The following is a 20,386-nucleotide window of genomic DNA, read 5'->3' on the forward strand; positions in this document are numbered from 1 at the left end:
CATCCTTTCAAAAAGAGGAGTTTAAAGTCTCATTCCTGCTGGTGTTATGATTAAAGTAGGTATGAAAACTACTTTATGTCAGCAGCGGGATTTGACCACAGGACTGGGGAAGATACTGCTCTTGAATGTGGCGCCTTACACCGCTCGGCCATTCCGGCAGACTTCGGAAAACGGATCTGGAGGCTGACTGCCACCTCGCGAAACAGGTAGAGTTCACACTCTTCTCTACTGGACATTTAAGCATGTGCCGAGAGACAGGTTGAAAGGACAGATGCATGTATGTACCAGAGTGAGCTCCAGAAAGACTGATGGGGACATAAGACTGGGGTAGAGCGAGAGATGGAGAAAGAGAAAGGTGCCTGTGTCAGGTCAGCAGCAGAGAAAATGAAACAAAGGGGCCTCCTGGGATAACCACACACTACTTCCTCACAAAGAACACACAGAGGGTGTGTAAAATGACATAGCCACAGCAGCCCGGCTAGCTCAGTCGGTAGAGCATGAGACTCTTAATCTCAGGGTCGTGGGTTTGAGCGCCACACTGGGCGTGATGCTTTTTAAAGGCTTCTCCATTTTCGGGTTTAACATTAACTCTCACCTTTTTCAGATATTTCGCTGAGGCTTAAAACTACACACACACACACACACATCCTGCAGTTTGCCTCACGATTCCCACAGGACTCCACATAACGCAGCACTTCCCACCCTGGGAGGCGCTGCTGGGAGCGGTCCTAGGCCGAGCCTTTCCTGCGCCCTTTCCTAGCCTGAGCCGCCCGTGCTTACAGCGAGCTCGGAGTCCGCTCCGGTCCGTCCTGTCCAGCCAGCATCCTTTCAAAAAGAGGAGTTTTACGGTCTCATCCCCGCTGTTTTTATGATTAAAGTAGGTATGAAAACTACTTTATGTCGGCAGCGGGATTTGATCACAGGCCTGGGGAAGATACTGCTCTTGAATGTGGCACCTTACACCGCTCAGCCATTCCGGCAGCCTCTGGAAAATGGCTCTGGAGGCTGACTGCCACCTCGCGAAACAGGGAGAGTTCACACTGTTCTCTACTGGACATTTAAGTATGTGCCCAGAGACAGGTTGAGAGGACAGATGCATGTATGTACCAGAGTGAGCTCCAGAGAGACTGATGAGGACATAAGACTGGGGTAGAGCGAGAGATGGAGAAAGAGAAAGGTGCCTGTGTCGAGTCAGCAGCAGAGAAAATGAAACAAAGGGGCCTCCTTGTGAGAAGGTAGCCTCTTTCTAGCCTTGTTACCCCCACTTTTGGCCTGTTTGTGAGTGTATGTCAGGGTGTTTGTCACTGTTTTCACTGTCTCACCGGGATCCTGATAGCCAGGCCTCAGTGCTCATAGTGAAAACACTATGTTTTCAGTATGTTTGTTATGTGTCACTGGGATCCTGCTGGTCAGGACCCCAGTGCTCATAGGTTTGTGGCCTATATGTATGTGTCACTGGGACCCTGTCACACAGGGCCCCAGTGCTCATAGGTGTGCATGTATATGTTCCCTGTGTGGTGCCTAACTGTCTCACTGAGGCTCTGCTAACCAGAACCTCAGTGGTTATGCTCTCTCATTACTTTCAAATTGTCACTGACAGGCTAGTGACCATTTTTACCAATTTACATTGGCTTACTGGAACACCCTTATAATTCCCTAGTACATGGTACTGAGGTACCCAGGGTATTGGGGTTCCAGGAGATCCCTATGGGCTGCAGCATTTCTTTTGCCACCCATAGGGAGCTCTGACAATTCTTACACAGGCCTGCCACTGCAGCCTGAGTGAAATAACGTCCACGTTATTTCACAGCCATTTTACACTGCACTTAAGTAACTTATAAGTCACCTATATGTCTAACCTTTACCTGGTAAAGGTTAGGTGCAAAGTTACTTAGTGTGAGGGCACCCTGGCACTAGCCAAGGTGCCCCCACATTGTTCAGAGCCAATTCACTGAACTTTGTGAGTGCGGGGACATCATTACACGCGTGCACTACATATAGGTCACTACCTATATGTAGCTTCACCATGGTAACTCCGAATATGGCCATGTTACATGTCTATGATCATGGAATTGCCCCCTCTATGCCATCCTGGCATTGTTGGTACAATTCCATGATCCCAGTGGTCTGTAGCACAGACCCTGGTACTGCCAGACTGCCCTTCCTGGGGTTTCACTGCAGCTGCTGCTGCTGCCAACCCCTCAGACAGGCAGCTGCCCTCCTGGGGTCCAGCCAGGCCTGGCCCAGGATGGCAGAACAAAGAACTTCCTCTGAGAGAGGGTGTGACACCCTCTCCCTTTGGAAAATGGTGTGAAGGCAGGGGAGGAGTAGCCTCCCCCAGCCTCTGGAAATGCTTTGTTGGGCACAGATGTGCCCAATTCTGCATAAGCCAGTCTACACCGGTTCAGGGACCCCTTAGCCCCTGCTCTGGTGCGAAACTGGACAAAGGAAAGGGGAGTGACCACTCCCCTGACCTGCACCTCCCCTGGGAGGTGTCCAGAGCTCCTCCAGTGTGCTCCAGACCTCTGCCATCTTGGAAACAGAGGTGCTGCTGGCACACTGGACTGCTCTGAGTGGCCAGTGCCACCAGGTGACGTCAGAGACTCCTGCTGATAGGCTCCTTCAGGTGTTAATAGCCTATCCTCTCTCCTAGGTAGCCAAACCCTCTTTTCTGGCTATTTAGGGTCTCTGTCTCTGGGGAAACTTCAGATAACGAATGCATGAGCTCAGCCGAGTTCCTCTGCATCTCCCTCTTCACCTTCTGATAAGGAATCGACCGCTGACCGCGCTGGAAGCCTGCAAACCTGCAACATAGTAGCAAAGACGACTACTGCAACTCTGTAACGCTGATCCTGCCGCCTTCTCGACTGTTTTCCTGCTTGTGCATGCTGTGGGGGTAGTCTGCCTCCTCTCTGCACCAGATGCTCCGAAGAAATCTCCCGTGGGTCGACGGAATCTTCCCCCTGCAACCGCAGGCACCAAAAAGCTGCATTACCGGTCCCTTGGGTCTCCTCTCAGCACGACGAGCGAGGTCCCTCGAATCCAGCGACACCGTCCAAGTGACCCCCACAGTCCAATGACTCTTCAGCCCAAGTTTGGTGGAGGTAAGTCCTTGCCTCACCTCGCTGGGCTGCATTGCTGGGAACCGCGACTTTGCAAGCTACTCCGGCCCCTGTGCACTTCCGGCGGAAATCCTTCGTGCACAGGCAAGCCTGGGTCCACGGCACTCTAACCTGCATTGCACGACTTTCTAAGTTGGTCTCCGGCGACGTGGGACTCCTTTGTGCAACTTCGGCGAGCACCGTTTCACGCATCCTCGTAGTGCCTGTTTCTGGCACTTTTCCGGGTGCTACCTGCTTTAGTGAGGGCTCTTTGTCTTGCTCGACGTCCCCTCTCTCTACAGGTCCAATTTGCGACCTCCTGGTCCCTCCTGGGCCCCAGCAGCGTCCAAAAACGCCAAACGCACGATTTGCGTGTAGCAAGGCTTGTTGGTGTCCATCCGGCGGGAAAGCACTTTTGCACGACTCTCCAAGGCGTGGGGGATCCATCCTCCAAAGGGGAAGTCTCTAGCCCTTGTCGTTCCTGCAGTATTCACAGTTCTTCAGCCTAGTAAGAGCTTCTTTGCACCAACCGCTGGCATTTCTTGGGCATCTGCCCATCTCCGAGCTGCTTGTGACTTTTGGACTTGGTCCCCTTGTTCCACAGGTACCCTCAGTCAGGAATCCATCGTTGTTGCCTTGCTGATTTGTGTTTTCCTTGCATTTTCCCTCTAACACGACTATTTTGTCCTTAGGAGAACTTTGGTGCACTTTGCATTCACTTTTCAGGGTCTTGGGGAGGGTTATTTTTCTAACTCTCACTATTTTCTAATAGTCCCAGCGACCCTCTACAAGGTCACATAGGTTTGGGGTCCATTCGTGGTTCGCATTCCACTTCTGGAGTATATGGTTTGTGTTGCCCCTATCCCTATGTTTCCCCATTGCATCCTATTGTAACTATACATTGTTTGCACTGTTTTCTAAGACTATACTGCATATTTTTGCTATTGTGTATATATATCTTGTGTATATTTCCTATCCTCTCACTGAGGGTACACTCTAAGATACTTTGGCATATTGTCATAAAAATAAAGTACCTTTATTTTTAGTATAACTGTGTATTGTGTTTTCCTATGATATTGTGCATATGACACTGAGTGGTACTGTAGTAGCTTCACACGTCTCCTAGTTCAGCCTAAGCTGCTCTGCTAAGCTACCATTATCTATCAGCCTAAGCTGCTAGACACCCTATACACTAATAAGGGATAACTGGGCCTGGTGCAAGGTGCAAGTACCCCTTGGTACTCACTACAAGCCAGTCCAGCCTCCTACATTGGTTGTGCAGCGGTGGGATAAGTGCTTGAGACTACTTACCACTCTGGTCATTGTACTTTTCATAAGAGAAAAATATACAAAACAAGGTCAGTGTATATACACATAGCCAAAAAGTTTTGCATTTCCTCTTCTCACTCTTTTCTAAGTGCTGAAAAGTACTTCTAAACTTTCAAAAAGTTCTTAAAAGTTTAAAAAGTCTTTTCTGTCTTTCCAAAAAGTTCTGAAAACTTTTTTCTCTTTTTCTATCACTTTAACTCTCTCTAAAAAATGTCTGGCACAGGAAAAAATGTTGAACTGTCCAAACTTGCATATGATCACCTTAGCTGGAAAGGAGCAAGGAGTCTCTGCATAGAGAGAGGTTTGAGTGTAGGGAAGAATCCTTCTTTAGAACTGTTAATTAATATGCTTAGAGTACAGGATAAGGCCATAAGTGCCCAATCTGTAGAAAAAGTAGCTAATGGTTCTCAATCTGATCCAGGGACTCCCCCAGGAAAAGGTTCAGGAAAGAAACTTCTCAGCCTGCCCATTACTAGACAGTCTAGCATAGTTGGTACAGAGGTTGAATCACACCATACTAATGATGTGCTCTCACATTATGCTGGTAGCCAAGCTGTTAGGGTGCCCTCTGTAAGGGACAGGTCTCCTTCTGTTCATTCCCATCATACCTCTGTATCTAGAAATGTCCCTCCCACCCACCCTGATGACAGATTGTTAGAAAGGGAGCTCAATAGATTGAGAGTGGAACAAACCAGACTGAAGCTCAAGAAGCAACAGCTGGATTTGGATAGACAGTCTTTAGAATTAGAGAAGGAAAGACAGAAGTTGGGTTTAGATACCCATGGTGGCAGCAGCAGTATTCCCCATAGTCATCCTGCAAAAGAGCATGATTCCAGGAATCTGCACAAGATAGTTCCCCCTTATAAGGAGGGGGATGACATTAACAAGTGGTTTGCTGCACTTGAGAGGGCCTGTGCTGTACAGGATGTCCCTCAAAGGCAGTGGGCTGCTATCCTATGGCTATCATTTAGTGGAAAAGGTAGGGATAGGCTCCTTACTGTGAAAGAAAATGATGCCAATAATTTTACAGTTCTTAAGAATGCACTCCTGGATGGTTATGGCTTAACCACTGAACAGTACAGGATAAAGTTCAGAGAGACCAAAAAGGAGTCTTCACAAGACTGGGTTGATTTCATTGACCATTCAGTGAAGGCCTTGGAGGGGTGGTTACATGGCAGTAAAGTTACTGATTATGAAAGCCTGTATAACACAATCCTGAGAGAGCATATACTTAATAATTGTGTGTCTGATTTGTTGCACCAGTACCTGGTAGACTCTGATCTGACCTCTCCCCAAGAATTGGGAAAGAAGGCAGACAAATGGGTCAGAACAAGGGTGAACAGAAAAGTTCATACAGGGGGTGACAAAGATGGCAATAAAAAGAAAGATGGTGAAAAATCTCAAGATAAGCATGGGGATAAGGGTAAAACCAAAGATCCCACTTCAAATCTTAAACACTCTTCAGAGGGTGGGGATAAAACTAATTCTTCCTCTTCTTCTCAACCTGCACACATTAAAAAGCCTTGGTGCTTTGTGTGTAAAAACAGAGGCCATAGGCCAGGGGATAAGTCCTGTCCAGGTAAAACCCCTGAGCCTACCACCACTAATACATCAAGCTCTAGTGCCCCTAGCAGTAGTGGTACTAGTGGTGGGACTGCTGGCAACAGTCAATCAAAGGGTGTAGTTGGGTTCACTTATGGGTCCATAGTGGAAACTGATGTAATCAGTCCCAAGACAGTGTCTGTCACACCTAGTGGCATTGGCCTTGCCACACTGGCTGCTTGTCCCCTTACAATGGATAAGTACAGGCAGACAGTTTCAATAAATGGTGTTGAGGCCTTGGCCTACAGGGACACAGGTGCCAGTTTCACTTTGGTGACTGAAAACCTAGTGCCTCCTGAACAACACATCATTGGACAACAGTATAAGATTATTGATGTCCATAACTCCACTAAGTTTCTTCCCTTAGCTATAATTCAGTTTAGTTGGGGTGGAGTTACTGGCCCTAAGCAGGTGGTGGTATCACCTAGCTTACCTGTAGACTGTCTCTTAGGTAATGACCTAGAGGCCTCAGGTTGGGCTGATGTAGAGTTTTATGCCCATGCAGCCATGCTGGGCATCCCTGAGGAATTGTTCCCTCTCATTTCAAGTGAAATGAAAAAGCAAAGGAGAGAAGGCCTGAAAACTCAGGATCCCTCTCCATCAACAGGTAAAAAGGGTATCACAGTATCCCCTAACCACCCTACCATTCAGGATACCATTCCTGTGGTGGGAGAAACCTCTCCTGGGGTGGCACCTGTTCCAAGGGAATCATCAGCTGGCAAAGCTGGACTCCCTGAGGTGGAAGTACCTCTCTGTGGGATAACTAACATTGGTGAGAAAACACAGCACCATTTTAGTTAACATGGAGCATCCCTTCAACCCTCCCAGAGAAACTTTAGTGCAGAAACCCTGCACTACCTCACAACACTTAGGACAGCATCCCTGCCCTAGTGTGGAGCTCATAGGACAGCATCCCTGCCCTGCTCCAACTCAAGAGAAACAGCATCCCTGTTCTCTCTTCCAGCCAAATGGACAAAGTTTTTGCCCAGCTATGGCTTTACTGAGACAGCATCCCTGTCTGGCATTTCCATCATTACAAATAGGTTCAGTGGATAATTCCCACTGCTCTAAACTAAAACTTACTGATAGAAACTCTGAAAATTCATCTTCACATTGTTGGTTAGCTAAAAAACTTCAAACAGGGTGGTTTACATCCCCACAGGGAAGTAACCATATAGTGGATGATAAAGGGAGTAACCAGTCTATTGCAGAGCTACTCTCTACTTATCACCACTTAGACAATAAAGTCTCAACTGGCCAAGGTTAGCCTTATTGTCCTTCGTTTGGTGGGGGGGTTGTGTGAGAAGGTAGCCTCTTTCTAGCCTTGTTACCGCCACTTTTGGCCTGTTTGTGAGTGTATGTCAGGGTGTTTGTCACTGTTTTCACTGTCTCACTGGGATCCTGATAGCCAGGCCTCAGTGCTCATAGTGAAAACACTATGTTTTCAGTATGTTTGTTATGTGTCACTGGGATCCTGCTGGTCAGGACCCCAGTGCTCATAGGTTTGTGGCCTATATGTATGTGTCACTGGGACCCTGTCACACAGGGCCCCAGTGCTCATAGGTGTGCATGTATATGTTCCCTGTGTGGTGCCTAACTGTCTCACTGAGGCTCTGCTAACCAGAACCTCAGTGGTTATGCTCTCTCATTACTTTCAAATTGTCACTGACAGGCTAGTGACCATTTTTACCAATTTACATTGGCTTACTGGAACACCCTTATAATTCCCTAGTATATGGTACTGAGGTACCCAGGGTATTGGGGTTCCAGGAGATCCCTATTAGCTGCAGCATTTCTTTTGCCACCCATAGGGAGCTCTGACAATTCTTACACAGGCCTGCCACTGCAGCCTGAGTGAAATAACGTCCACGTTATTTCACAGCCATTTTACACTGCACTTAAGTAACTTATAAGTCACCTATATGTCTAACCTTTACCTGGTAAAGGTTAGGTGCAAAGTTACTTAGTGTGAGGGCACCCTGGCACTAGCCAAGGTGCCCCCACATTGTTCAGAGCCAATTCACTGAACTTTGTGAGTGCGGGGACACCATTACACCCGTGCACTACATATAGGTCACTACCTATATGTAGCTTCACCATGGTAACTCCGAATATGGCCATGTAACATGTCTATGATCATGGAATTGCCCCCTCTATGCCATCCTGGCATTGTTGGTACAATTCCATGATCCCAGTGGTCTGTAGCACAGACCCTGGTACTGCCAGACTGCCCTTCCTGGGGTTTCACTGCAGCTGCTGCTGCTGCCAACCCCTCAGACAGGCAGCTGCCCTCCTGGGGTCCAGCCAGGCCTGGCCCAGGATGGCAGAACAAAGAACTTCCTCTGAGAGAGGGTGTGACACCCTCTCCCTTTGGAAAATGGTGTGAAGGCAGGGGAGGAGTAGCCTCCCCCAGCCTCTGGAAATGCTTTGTTGGGCACAGATGTGCCCAATTCTGCATAAGCCAGTCTACACCGGTTCAGGGACCCCTTAGCCCCTGCTCTGGCGCGAAACTGGACAAAGGAAAGGGGAGTGACCACTCCCCTGACCTGCACCTCCCCTGGGAGGTGTCCAGAGCTCCTCCAGTGTGCTCCAGACCTCTGCCATCTTGGAAACAGAGGTGCTGCTGGCACACTGGACTGCTCTGAGTGGCCAGTGCCACCAGGTGACGTCAGAGACCCCTGCTGATAGGCTCCTTCAGGTGTTAGTAGCCTATCCTCTCTCCTAGGTAGCCAAACCCTCTTTTCTGGCTATTTAGGGTCTCTGTCTCTGGGGAAACTTCAGATAACGAATGCATGAGCTCAGCCGAGTTCCTCTGCATCTCCCTCTTCACCTTCTGATAAGGAATCGACCGCTGACCGCGCTGGAAGCCTGCAAACCTGCAACATAGTAGCAAAGACGACTACTGCAACTCTGTAACGCTGATCCTGCCGCCTTCTCGACTGTTTTCCTGCTTGTGCATGCTGTGGGGGTAGTCTGCCTCCTCTCTGCACCAGAAGCTCCGAAGAAATCTCCCGTGGGTCGACGGAATCTTCCCCCTGCAACCGCAGGCACCAAAAAGCTGCATTACCGGTCCCTTGGGTCTCCTCTCAGCACGACGAGCGAGGTCCCTCGAATCCAGCGACACCGTCCAAGTGACCCCCACAGTCCAGTGACTCTTCTGCCCAAGTTTGGTGGAGGTAAGTCCTTGCCTCACCTCGCTGGGCTGCATTGCTGGGAACCGCGACTTTGCAAGCTACTCCGGCCCCTGTGCACTTCCGGCGGAAATCCTTTGTGCACAGCCAAGCCTGGGTCCACGGCACTCTAACCTGCATTGCACGACTTTCTAAGTTGGTCTCCGGCGACGTGGGACTCCTTTGTGCAACTTCGGCGAGCACCGTTTCACGCATCCTCGTAGTGCCTGTTTCTGGCACTTCTCCGGGTGCTACCTGCTTCAGTGAGGGCTCTTTGTCTTGCTCGACGTCCCCTCTCTCTGCAGGTCCAATTTGCGACCTCCTGGTCCCTCCTGAGCCCCAGCAGCGTCCAAAAACGCCAAACGCACGATTTGCGTGTAGCAAGGCTTGTTAGCGTCCATCCGGCGGGAAAACACTTCTGCACGACTCTCCAAGGCGTGGGGAATCCATCCTCCAAAGGGGAAGTCTCTAGCCCTTGTCGTTCCTGCAGTATTCACAGTTCTTCAGCCTAGTAAGAGCTTCTTTGCACCAACCGCTGGCATTTCTTGGGCATCTGCCCATCTCCGAGCTGCTTGTGACTTTTGGACTTGGTCCCCTTGTTCCACAGGTACCCTCAGTCAGGAATCCATCGTTGTTGCCTTGCTGATTTGTGTTTTCCTTGCATTTTCCCTCTAACACGACTATTTTGTCCTTAGGGGAACTTTGGTGCACTTTGCACTCACTTTTCAGGGTCTTGGGGAGGGTTATTTTTCTAACTCTCACTATTTTCTAATAGTCCCAGCGACCCTCTACAAGGTCACATAGGTTTGGGGACCATTCGTGGTTCGCATTCCACTTCTGGAGTATATGGTTTGTGTTGCCCCTATCCCTATGTTTCCCCATTGCATCCTATTGTAACTATACATTGTTTGCACTGTTTTCTAAGACTATACTGCATATTTTTGCTATTGTGTATATATATCTTGTGTATATTTCCTATCCTCTCACTGAGGGTACACTCTAAGATACTTTGGCATATTGTCATAAAAATAAAGTACCTTTATTTTTAGTATAACTGTGTATTGTGTTTTCCTATGATATTGTGCATATGACACTGAGTGGTACTGTAGTAGCTTCACACGTCTCCTAGTTCAGCCTAAGCTGCTCTGCTAAGCTACCATTATCTATCAGCCTAAGCTGCTAGACACCCTATACACTAATAAGGGATAACTGGGCCTGGTGCAAGGTGCAAGTACCCCTTGGTACTCACTACAAGCCAGTCCAGCCTCCTACACTCCTGGGATAACCACACACTACTTCCTCACAAAGAACACACAGAGGGTGTGTGAAATGACATAGGCACAGCAGCCCGGCTAGCTCAGTCGGTAGAGCATGAGACTCTTAATCTCGGGGTCGTGGGTTCGAGCCCCACGTTGGGCGTGATGCTTTTTAAAGGCTTCTCCATTTTCGGGTTTAACATTAACTCTCACCTTTTTCAGATATTTTGCTGAGGCTTAAAACTACTCACACACACATCCTGCAGTTTGCCTCACGATTCCCACAGGACTCCACACAACGCAGCACTTCCCGTCCTGGGAGGCGCCGCTGGGAGTGGTCCTAGCCCGAGCCTTTCATGCGCACTTTCCTAGCCTGAGCCGCCCGTGCTTACAGCGAACTCGGAGTCCGCTCCGCTCCGTCCTGTCCCCCCCCCATCCTTTCGAAAAGAGGATTTTAAGGTATCATCCCCGCTGGTGTTATGATTAAAGTAGGTATGAAAACTACTTTATGTTGGCAGCGGTATTTGATCACAGGACTGGGGAAGATACTGCTCTTGAATGTGGCGCCTCACACTGCTCGGCCATTCCGGCAGCCTCCGAAACACGGCTCTGGAGGCTGACTGCCACCTCGCGAAACAGGGAGAGTTCACACTGTTCTCTACTGGACATTTAAGTATGTGCCCAGAGACAGGTTGAGAGGACAGATGCATGTATGTACCAGAGTGAGCTCCAGAAAGACTGATGGGGACATAAGACTGGGGTAGAGCGAGAGATGGAGAAAGAGAAAGGTGCCTGTGTCGAGTCAGCAGCAGAGAAAATGAAACAAAGGGGCCTCCTGGGATAACCACACACTACTTCCTCACAAAGAACACACAGAGGGTGTGTGAAATGACATAGGCACAGCAGCCCGGCTAGCTCAGTCGGTAGAGCATGAGACTCTTAATCTCAGGGTTGTGGGTTCGAGCCCCACGTTGGGCGTGATGCTTTTTAAAGGCTTCTCCATTTTCGGGTTTAACATTAACTCTCACCTTTTTCAGATATTTTGCTGAGGCTTAAAACTACACACACACACATCCTGCAGTTTGCCTCACGATTCCCACAGGACTCCACACAACGCAGCACTTCCCGCCCTGGGAGGCGCCGCTGGGAGCGGTCCTAGGCCGAGCCTTTCCTGCCCCCTTTCCTAGCCTGAGCCGCCCGTGCTTACAGCGAGCTCGGAGTCCGCTCCGGTCCATCCTGTCCCCCCCCATCCTTTCAAAAAGAGGAGTTTAAAGTCTCATTCCTGCTGGTGTTATGATTAAAGTAGGTATGAAAACTACTTTATGTCAGCAGCGGGATTTGATCACAGGACTGGGGAAGATACTGCTCTTTAATGTGGCGCCTAACACCGCTCGGCCATTCCGGCAGCCTGAGGAACACGGCTCTGGAGGCTGACTGCCACATCGCGACACAGGGAGAGTTCACACTGTTCTCTACTGGACATTTAAGTATGTGCCCAGAGACAGGTTGAGAGGACAGATGCATGTATGTACCAGAGTGAGCTCCAGAGAGACTGATGGGGACATAAGACTGGGGTAGAGCGAGAGATGGAGAAAGAGAAAGGTGCCTGTGTCGAGTCAGCAGCAGAGAAAATGAAACAAAGGGGCCTCCTGGGATAACCACACACTACTTCCTTACAAAGAACACACAGAGGGTGTGTGAAAAGACATAGGCACAGCAGCCTGGCTATCTCAGTCAGTAGATTATGAGACTCTTAATCTCAGGGTTGTGGGTTCGAGCCCCACGTTGGGGGTGATGCTTTTTAAAGGCTTCTCCATTTTCGGGTTTAACATTAACTCTCACCTTTTTCAGATATTTCGCTGAGGCTTAAAACTACACACACACACATCCTGCAGTTTGCCTCACGATTCCCACAGGACTCCACACAAAGCAGCACTTCCCGCCCTGGGAGTCGCCGCTGGGAGCAGTCCTAGGCCGAGCCTTTCCTGCGCCCTTTCCTAGCCTGAGCTGCCCGTGCTTACAGCGAGCTCGGAGTCCGCTCCGGTCCATCCTGTCCCCCACCATCCTTTCAAAAAGAGTAGTTTAAAGTCTCATCCCTGCTGGTGTTATGATTAAAGTAGGTATGAAAACTACTTTATGTCAGCAGCAGGATTTGATCACATACCTGGGGAAGATACTGCTCTTGAATGTGGCGCCTTACACCGCTCGGCCATTCCGGCAGCCTGAGGAACACGGCTCTGGAGGCTGACTGCCACATCGCGACACAGGGAGAGTTCACACTGTTCTCTACTGGACATTTAAGTATGTGCCCAGAGACAGGTTGAGAGGACAGATGCATGTATGTACCAGAGTGAGCTCCAGAGAGACTGATGGGGACATAAGACTGGGGTAGAGCGAGAGATGGAGAAAGAGAAAGGTGCCTGTGTCGAGTCAGCAGCAGAGAAAATGAAACAAAGGGGCCTCCTGGGATAACCACACACTACTTCCTTACAAAGAACACACAGAGGGTGTGTGAAATGACATAGATACAGCAGCCCGGCTAGCTCAGTCGGTAGGTTATGAGACTCTTAATCTCAGGGTTGTGGGTTCGAGCCCCACGTTGGGCGTGATGCTTTTTAAAGGGTTCTCCATTTTCGGGTTTAACATTAACTCTCACCTTTTTCAGATATTTCGCTGAGGCTTAAAACTACACACACACACATCCTGCAGTTTGCCTCACGATTCCCACAGGACTCCACACAACGCAGCACTTCCCGCCCTGGGAGGCGCCGCTGGGAGCGTTCCTAGGCTGAGTCTTTCCTGCGCCCATTCCTAGCCTGAGCCGCCCGTGCTTACAGCGAGCTCGGAGTCCGCTCCGGTCCGTCCTGTCCCCCCCCATCCTTTCAAAAAAGTAGTTTAAGGTCTCATCCCCGCTGGTGTTATGATTAAAGTAGGTATGAAAACTACTTTATGTCAGCAGTGGGATTTGACCACGGGACTGGGGAAGATACTGCTCTTGAATGTGGCGCCTAACACCGCTCGGTCATTCCGGCAGCCTCCGGAACACGGCTCTGAAGGCTGACTGCCACCTCGCGAAACAGGGAGAGTTCACACTGTTCTCTACTGGACATTTAAGCATGTGCCCAGAGACAGGTTGAAAGGACAGATGCATGTATGTACCAGAGTGAGCTCCAGAAAGACTGATGGGGACATAAGACTGGGGTAGAGCGACAGATGGAGAAAGAGAAAGGTGCCTGTGTCGAGTCAGCAGCAGAGAAAATGAAACAAAGGGGCCTCCTGGGATAACCACACACTACTTCCTCACAAAGAACACACAGAGGGTGTGTGAAATGATATAGGCACAGCAGCCCGGCTAGCTTGGTTGGTAGAGCATGAGACTTTTAATCTCAGGGTCGTGTGTTCGAGCCCCACGTTGGGCGTGATGCTTTTTAAAGGCTTCTCCATTTTCGGGTTTAACATTAACTCTCACCTTTTTCAGATATTTCGCTAAGGCTTAAAACTACACACACACACACATCCTGCAGTTTCCTCACGATTCCCACAGGACTCCACACAACGCAGCACTTCCCGCCCTGGGAGGCGCCGCTGGGAGCGGTCCTAGGCCGAGCCTTTCCTGCGCCCTTTCCTAGCCTGAGCCGCCCGTGCTTACAGCGAGCTCGGAGTCCGCTCCGGTCCGTCCTGTCCACCCCCATCCTTTCAAAAAGAGGAGTTTTACGGTCTCATCCCTGCTGGTGTTATGATTAAAGTAGGTATGAAAACTACTTTATGTCGGCAGCGGGATTTGCTCACAGGCCTGGGGAAGATACTGCTCTTGAATGTGGCACCTTACACCGCTCAGCCATTCCGACAGCCTCCGGAAAACGGCTCTGGAGGCTGACTGCCACCTCGCGAAACAGGGAGAGTTCACACTCTTCTCTACTGGACATTTAAGCATGTGCCCAGAGACAGGTTGAAAGGACAGATGCATGTATGTACCTGAGTGAGCTCCAGAAAGACTGATGGGGACATAAGACTGGGGAAGAGCGAGAGATGGAGAAAGAGAAAGGTGCCTGTGTCGAGTCAGCAGCAGAGAAAATGAAACAAAGGGGCCTCCTGGGATAACCACACACTACTTCCTCACAAAGAACACACAGAGGGTGTGTGAAATGACATAGGCACAGCAGCCCGGCTAGCTCAGTCGGTAGAGCATGAGACTCTTAATCTCAGGGTCGTGGGTTCGAGCCCCATGTTGGGTGTGATGCTTTTTAAAGGCTTCTCGATTTTCGGGTTTAACATTAACTCTCACCTTTTTCAGATATTTCGCTGAGGCTTAAAACTACACACACACACATCCTGCAGTTTGCCTCACGATTCCCACAGGACTCCACACAACGCAGCACTTCCCGCCCTGGGAGGCGCCGCTGGGAGCGGTCCTAGGCCGAGCCTTTCCTGCGCCCTTTCCTAGCCTGAGCTGCCCATGCTTACAGCAAGCCGGAGTCCGCTCCGGTCCGTCCGGTCCCCCCCCCATCCTTTCAAAAAGAGGAGTTTAAGGTCTCATCCCCACTGGTGTTATGATTAAAGTAGGTATGAAAACTACTTTATGTCAGCAGCAGGATTTGACCACGGGACTGGGGAAGATACTGCTCTTGAATGTGGCGCCTTACACCACTCGGCCATTCCAGCAGCCTCCAAAACACGGCTCTGGAGGCTGACTGCCACCTCGCGAAACAGGGAGAGTTCACACTGTTCTATACTGGACATTTAAGTATGTGCCCAGAGACAGGTTGAGAGGACAGAAGCATGTATGTACCAGAGTGAGCTCCAGAGAGACTAATGGGGACATAAGACTGGGGTAGAGCGAGAGATGGAGAAAGAGAAAGGTGCCTGTGTCGAGTCAGCAGCAGAGAAAATGAAACAAAGGGGACTCCTGGGATAACCACACACTACTTCCTCACAAAGAACACACAGAGGGTGTGTGAAATGTCATAGGCACAGCAGCCCGGCTAGCTAAGTCGGTAGAGCATGAGACTCTTAATCTCAGGGTTGTGGGTTCGAACCCCACGTTGGACGTGATGCTTTTTAAAGGCTTCTCCATTTTCGGGTTTAACATTAACTCTCACCTTTTTCACATATTTCGTTGAGGCTTAAAACTACACACACACACACACATCCTGCAGTTTGCCTCACGTTTCCCACAGGACTCCACATAACGCAGCACTTCCCGCCCTGGGAGGCGCCGCTGGGAGCGGTCCTAGGCCGAGCCTTTCCTGCGCCCTTTCCTAGCCTGAGCCGCCCGTGCTTACAGCGAGCTCGGAGTCCGCTCTGGTCCGTCCTGTGCAACCCCATCCTTTCAAAAAGATGAGTTTTACGGTCTCATCCCCGCTGGTGTTATGATTAAAGAAGGTATGAAAACTACTTTATGTCGGTAGCGGGATTTGATCACAGGACTGGGGAAGATACTGCTCTTGAATGTGGCACCTTACACCGCTCAGACATTCCAGCAGCCTCCGGAAAACAGCTCTGGAGGCTGACTGCCACCTCGCGAAACAGGGAGAGTTCACACTGTTCTCTACTGGACATTTAAGTATGTGCCCAGAGACAGGTTGAGAGGACAGATGCATGTATGTACCAGAGTGAGCTCAAGAGAGACTGATGGGGACATAAGACTGGGGTAGAGCGAGAGATGGAGAAAGAGAAAGGTGCCTGTGTCGAGTCAGCAGCAGAGAAAATGAAACAAAGGGGCCTCCTGGGATAACCACACACTACTTCCTCACAAAGAACACACAGAGGGTGTGTGAAATGACAGAGGCACAGCAGCCTGGCTAGCTCAGTCGGTAGAGTATGAGACTCTTAATCTCAGGGTTGTGGGTTCGAGCCCCATGTTGGACGTGATGCTTTTTAAAGGCTTCTCCATTTTCGGGTTTAACATTAACTCTCACCTTTTTCAGATATTTCGCTGAGGCTTAAAACTACACACACACACACATGCTGCAGTTTCCTCACGATTCCCACAGGACTCCACACAACGCAGCACTTCCCGCCCTGGGAGGCGCCTCTGGGAGCGGTCCTAGGCTGAGCCTTTCCAGCACCCTTTCCTAGCCTGAGCCACCCGTGCTTACAGCGAGCTCGGAGTCCGCTCCGGTCCGTCCTGCCCTCCCCCCCCCCCATCCTTTCAAAAAGAGGAATTTAAGGTCTCATCCCCGCTGGTGTTATGATTAAAGTAGGTATGAAAACTACTTTCTGTCGGCAGCAGTATTTGATCACAGGACTGAAGAAGATACTGCTCTTGAATGTGGCGCCTTACACCACTCGGCCATTCCGGCAGCCTCCGGAACACATCTCTGGAGGCTGACTGCCACCTCGCGAAACAGGGAGAGTTCACAATCTTCTCTACTGGACATTTAAGTATGTGCCCAGAGACAGGTTGAGAGGACAGATGCATGTATATACCAGAGTGAGCTCCAGAGAGACTGATGAGGACATAAGACTGGGGTAGAGCGAGAGATGGAGAAAGAGAAAGGTGCCTGTGTCGAGTCAGCAGCAGAGAAAATGAAACAAAGGGGCCTCCTGGGATAACCACACACTACTTCCTCACAAAGAACACACAGAGGGTGTGTGAAATGACATAGGCACAGCAGCCCAGCTAGCTCAGTCGGTAGACCATGAGACTCTTAATCTCAGGGTTGTGGGTTCGAGCCCCACGTTGGGCGTGATGCTTTTTAAAGGCTTCTCCATTTTCGGGTTTAACATTAACTCTCACCATTTTCAGATATTTCACTGAGGCTTAAAACTACACACACACACATCCTGCAGTTTGCCTCACGATTCCCACAGGACTCCACACAACGCAGCACTTCCCGCCCTGAGAGGCGCCGCTGGGAGCGGTCCTAGGCCGAGCCTTTCCTGCGCCCTTTTCTAGCCTGAGCCGCCCGTGCTTACAGCGAGCTCGGAGTCCGTCCTGTCCCCCACCATCCTTTCAAAAAGAGGAGTTTAAGGTCTCATCCCCGCTGGTGTTATGATTAAAGTAGGTATGAAAACTACTTTATGTCAGCATCTGGATTTGACCACGGGACTGGGGAAGATACTGCTTTTGAATGTGGCGCCTTACTCCGCTCGGCCATTCCGGCAGCCTCCAGAAAACAGCTCTGGAGGCTGACTGCCACCTCGCGAAACAGGGAGAGTTCACACTGTTCTCTACTGGACATTTAAGTATGTGCCCAGAGACAGGTTGAGAGGACAGATGCATGTATGTACAAGAGTGAGCTCCAGAGAGACTGATGAGGACATAAGACTGGGGAAGAGCGAGAGATGGAGAAAGAGAAAGGTGCCTGTGTCGAGTCAGCAGCAGAGAAAATGAAACAAAGGGGCCTCCTGGAATAACCACACACTACTTCCTCACAAAGAACACTCAGAGGGTGTGTGAAATCACATAAGCTCAACAGCCCGGCTAGCTCAGTCGGTAGAGCATGAGACTCTTAATCTCAGGGTCGTGGGTTCGAGCCCCACATTGGGTGTGATGCTTTTTAAAGGCTTCTCCATTTTCAGGTTTAACATTAACTCTCACCTTTTTCAAATATTTCGCTGAGGCTTAAAACTACACACACACACATCCTGCAGTTTGCCTCACGATTCCCACAGGACTCCACACAACGCAGCACTTCCCGCCCTGGGAGGCTCCGCTGGGAGCAGTCCTAGGCCGAGCCTTTCCTGCACCCTTTCCTAGCCTGAGCCGCCCGTGCTTACAGCGAGCTCGGAGTCCGCTCCGGTCCGTCCTGTCCCCCCCCATCCTTTCAAAAAGAGGAGTTTAAGGTCTCATCCCTGCTGGTGTTATGATTAAAGTAGGTATGAAAACTACTTTATGTCAGCAGCAGGATTTGATCACAGGACTGGGGAAGATACTGCTCTTGAATGTGGCACCTTACCCCGCTCGGCCATTCCAGCAGCCTCCAGAACATGGCTCTGGAGGCTGACTGCCACCTCGCGAAACAGGGTGTGTTCACACTGTTCTCTACTGGACATTTAAGTATGTGCCCAGAGACAGGTTGAGAGGACGGATGCATGTATGTGCCAGAGTGAGCTCCAGAGAGACTGATGAGGACATAAGACTGGGGTAGAGCGAGAGATGGAGAAAGAGAAAGGTGCCTGTGTCGAGTCAGCAGCAGAGAAAATGAAACAAAGGGGCCTCCTGGGATAACCACACACTACTTCCTCACAAAAAACACACAGAGGGTGTGTGAAATGTCATAGGCACAGCAGCCCGGCTAGCTCAGTTGGTAGAGCATGAGACTCTTAATCTCAGGGTCGTGGGTTCGAGCCCCACGTTGGGCGTGATGCTTTTTAAAGGCTTCTCCCTTTTCGTTTTTTTTTTTTTTTTTTTATAAAGATATTTTTATTATTTTGAAGTACAAATAGAAAATACACAACAAACATACACTATAGCAATACCTGAGAAACACCGATTTCAATACCATAGCACTCTTATCATGATGTAACATCTGCCACCTTTGTCTCAATCTTCCTGTGGAGTCCGGGGACCTGTTAAATTTAGGTTTTTAAGGTTTGCGGGATTCCAGAGATTATGGTCCTGTCTTTATGACTTTAGAGTAAGTGACCGTCTCTCCCTGAAACTACTCCAAGGGGGTCGGTATGCTCTCCCCTTTTATGGCCAGTGTTCGGTCACCCCACACACAGAGCAAGGACTTCAGCCATATCTGCCCCATGGACTCTGGGTGACTTTTATTCGGGTGTGTATGGAGCTTCTTGTCGTCATAGTTTAATCAGTCAGTCAACAAACCCACCCATCTCCCCCATATTCTATTATATTTTTCAGGACACCCTCTCGCTTCATACACCAGTTTTTCGCAACCTGCACACCAATCCACTCCTCTTCTCCACTTATTAAGGGACGGCGCTTTTACGGCCTTCCATACCGACATAATGTCCCTTTTTGCCACTAAGCAGGCCACTCCCAGAAACGTACGGCTCGGTCTATTTAGCCCTGTCTCGCCCAGTGCCCCCAGTAAAAGTGGTGTTGGGGATACCTCCATCGTAGACTGCATTACCTCGGAAACTTCTTTTATAACCGCCCTCCAGTATGACTCTATAATTGGGCAGGCCCAGACCATGTGGAAGAAATCAGCTCCTGGCTGAGAGCACCGGGGGCATTCGTCTGTGGTTCGAAGATTCGCCCGGTGGAGCCTCTTAGGCGTAAGGTAAGCTGCGTGTAAATAAAGGGACTGTGACAATGGAAACCGTGTGGATATGGCCAGTGTTCGGGGAGCCTCTCTCCAATCTAAATCCTCCATGGGACCCACCCATTCCTCCCATTTCCAGTGCAGTTCCCCAAGGGGAGGGGATGTATTAGTGAGGATGGAGCGGTATATTTGGGAGGTTCCCCCTTTATTTAGATGTCCCATCATAATCATAGCCTCAAGCGGGCTATACTCTGGGATGCTGTCTCCTGGTCGTACGTGTACCCTTAGAGCATGCCTGAGCTGTAGATATTTGTGAAACTGGGTGTTGTGTAGAGAGTATGTTTTCTGGAGTTCTTCATATGATCGAATGTACGAGTTGCCCCAGATGTCGCCGATCGTAGTTATTCCAATATTGTCCCAATTTCGAAAGCCCTCCAGGGTGGAGACCTCCTTTAGCCATTTCCCCTGCCATAGAGGCGTCTGGAGAGTTAGGCGGCCCCACCACCCCGTGGCCTTCTGTGCTGTGCGCCATCCCGTGAGGACCAGCTTGGTCACCTCTGGAGTGGATTTCGGAATTGCGCCTCCATACAGGGCGTTGAAAACCCCGTTGTAACCCATCTCATGAAGTTCCAGTCTGTATGCGGGATCGGTCCAACCCCCGGCTAGCCAGTCGTTAATCACTAGTAGACGCATAGCTAGGTAGTAGAAATAAATGTTAGACATCCCCAATCCCCCGTCATAGACGTTTCTTTGAC

The 20,386-nt window shown here is 50.0% G+C and overlaps 4 non-coding genes across 4 annotated transcripts; all 4 read left to right on the plus strand.

The window, feature by feature from the left end:
• The first annotated feature begins 10,548 nt into the window (after nt 1–10,548).
• Nucleotides 10,549–10,621, plus strand: TRNAK-CUU (transfer RNA lysine (anticodon CUU)). The gene has a single exon. It is a non-coding gene; the product is annotated as a tRNA-Lys (tRNA).
• A 742-nt stretch (nt 10,622–11,363) lies between these two features.
• Nucleotides 11,364–11,436, plus strand: TRNAK-CUU (transfer RNA lysine (anticodon CUU)). Its single transcript has one exon. It is a non-coding gene; the product is annotated as a tRNA-Lys (tRNA).
• Nucleotides 11,437–13,804: 2,368 nt separating this feature from the next.
• TRNAK-UUU (transfer RNA lysine (anticodon UUU)) lies at nt 13,805–13,877 on the plus strand. The gene has a single exon. It is a non-coding gene; the product is annotated as a tRNA-Lys (tRNA).
• Nucleotides 13,878–18,692: 4,815 nt separating this feature from the next.
• On the plus strand, nt 18,693–18,765 carry TRNAK-CUU (transfer RNA lysine (anticodon CUU)). Its single transcript has one exon. It is a non-coding gene; the product is annotated as a tRNA-Lys (tRNA).
• Nucleotides 18,766–20,386: the final 1,621 nt, after the last annotated feature.

Source organism: Pleurodeles waltl, chromosome 6 (assembly GCF_031143425.1).
Source record: "Pleurodeles waltl isolate 20211129_DDA chromosome 6, aPleWal1.hap1.20221129, whole genome shotgun sequence".
Taxonomy (NCBI): domain Eukaryota; kingdom Metazoa; phylum Chordata; class Amphibia; order Caudata; family Salamandridae; genus Pleurodeles; species Pleurodeles waltl.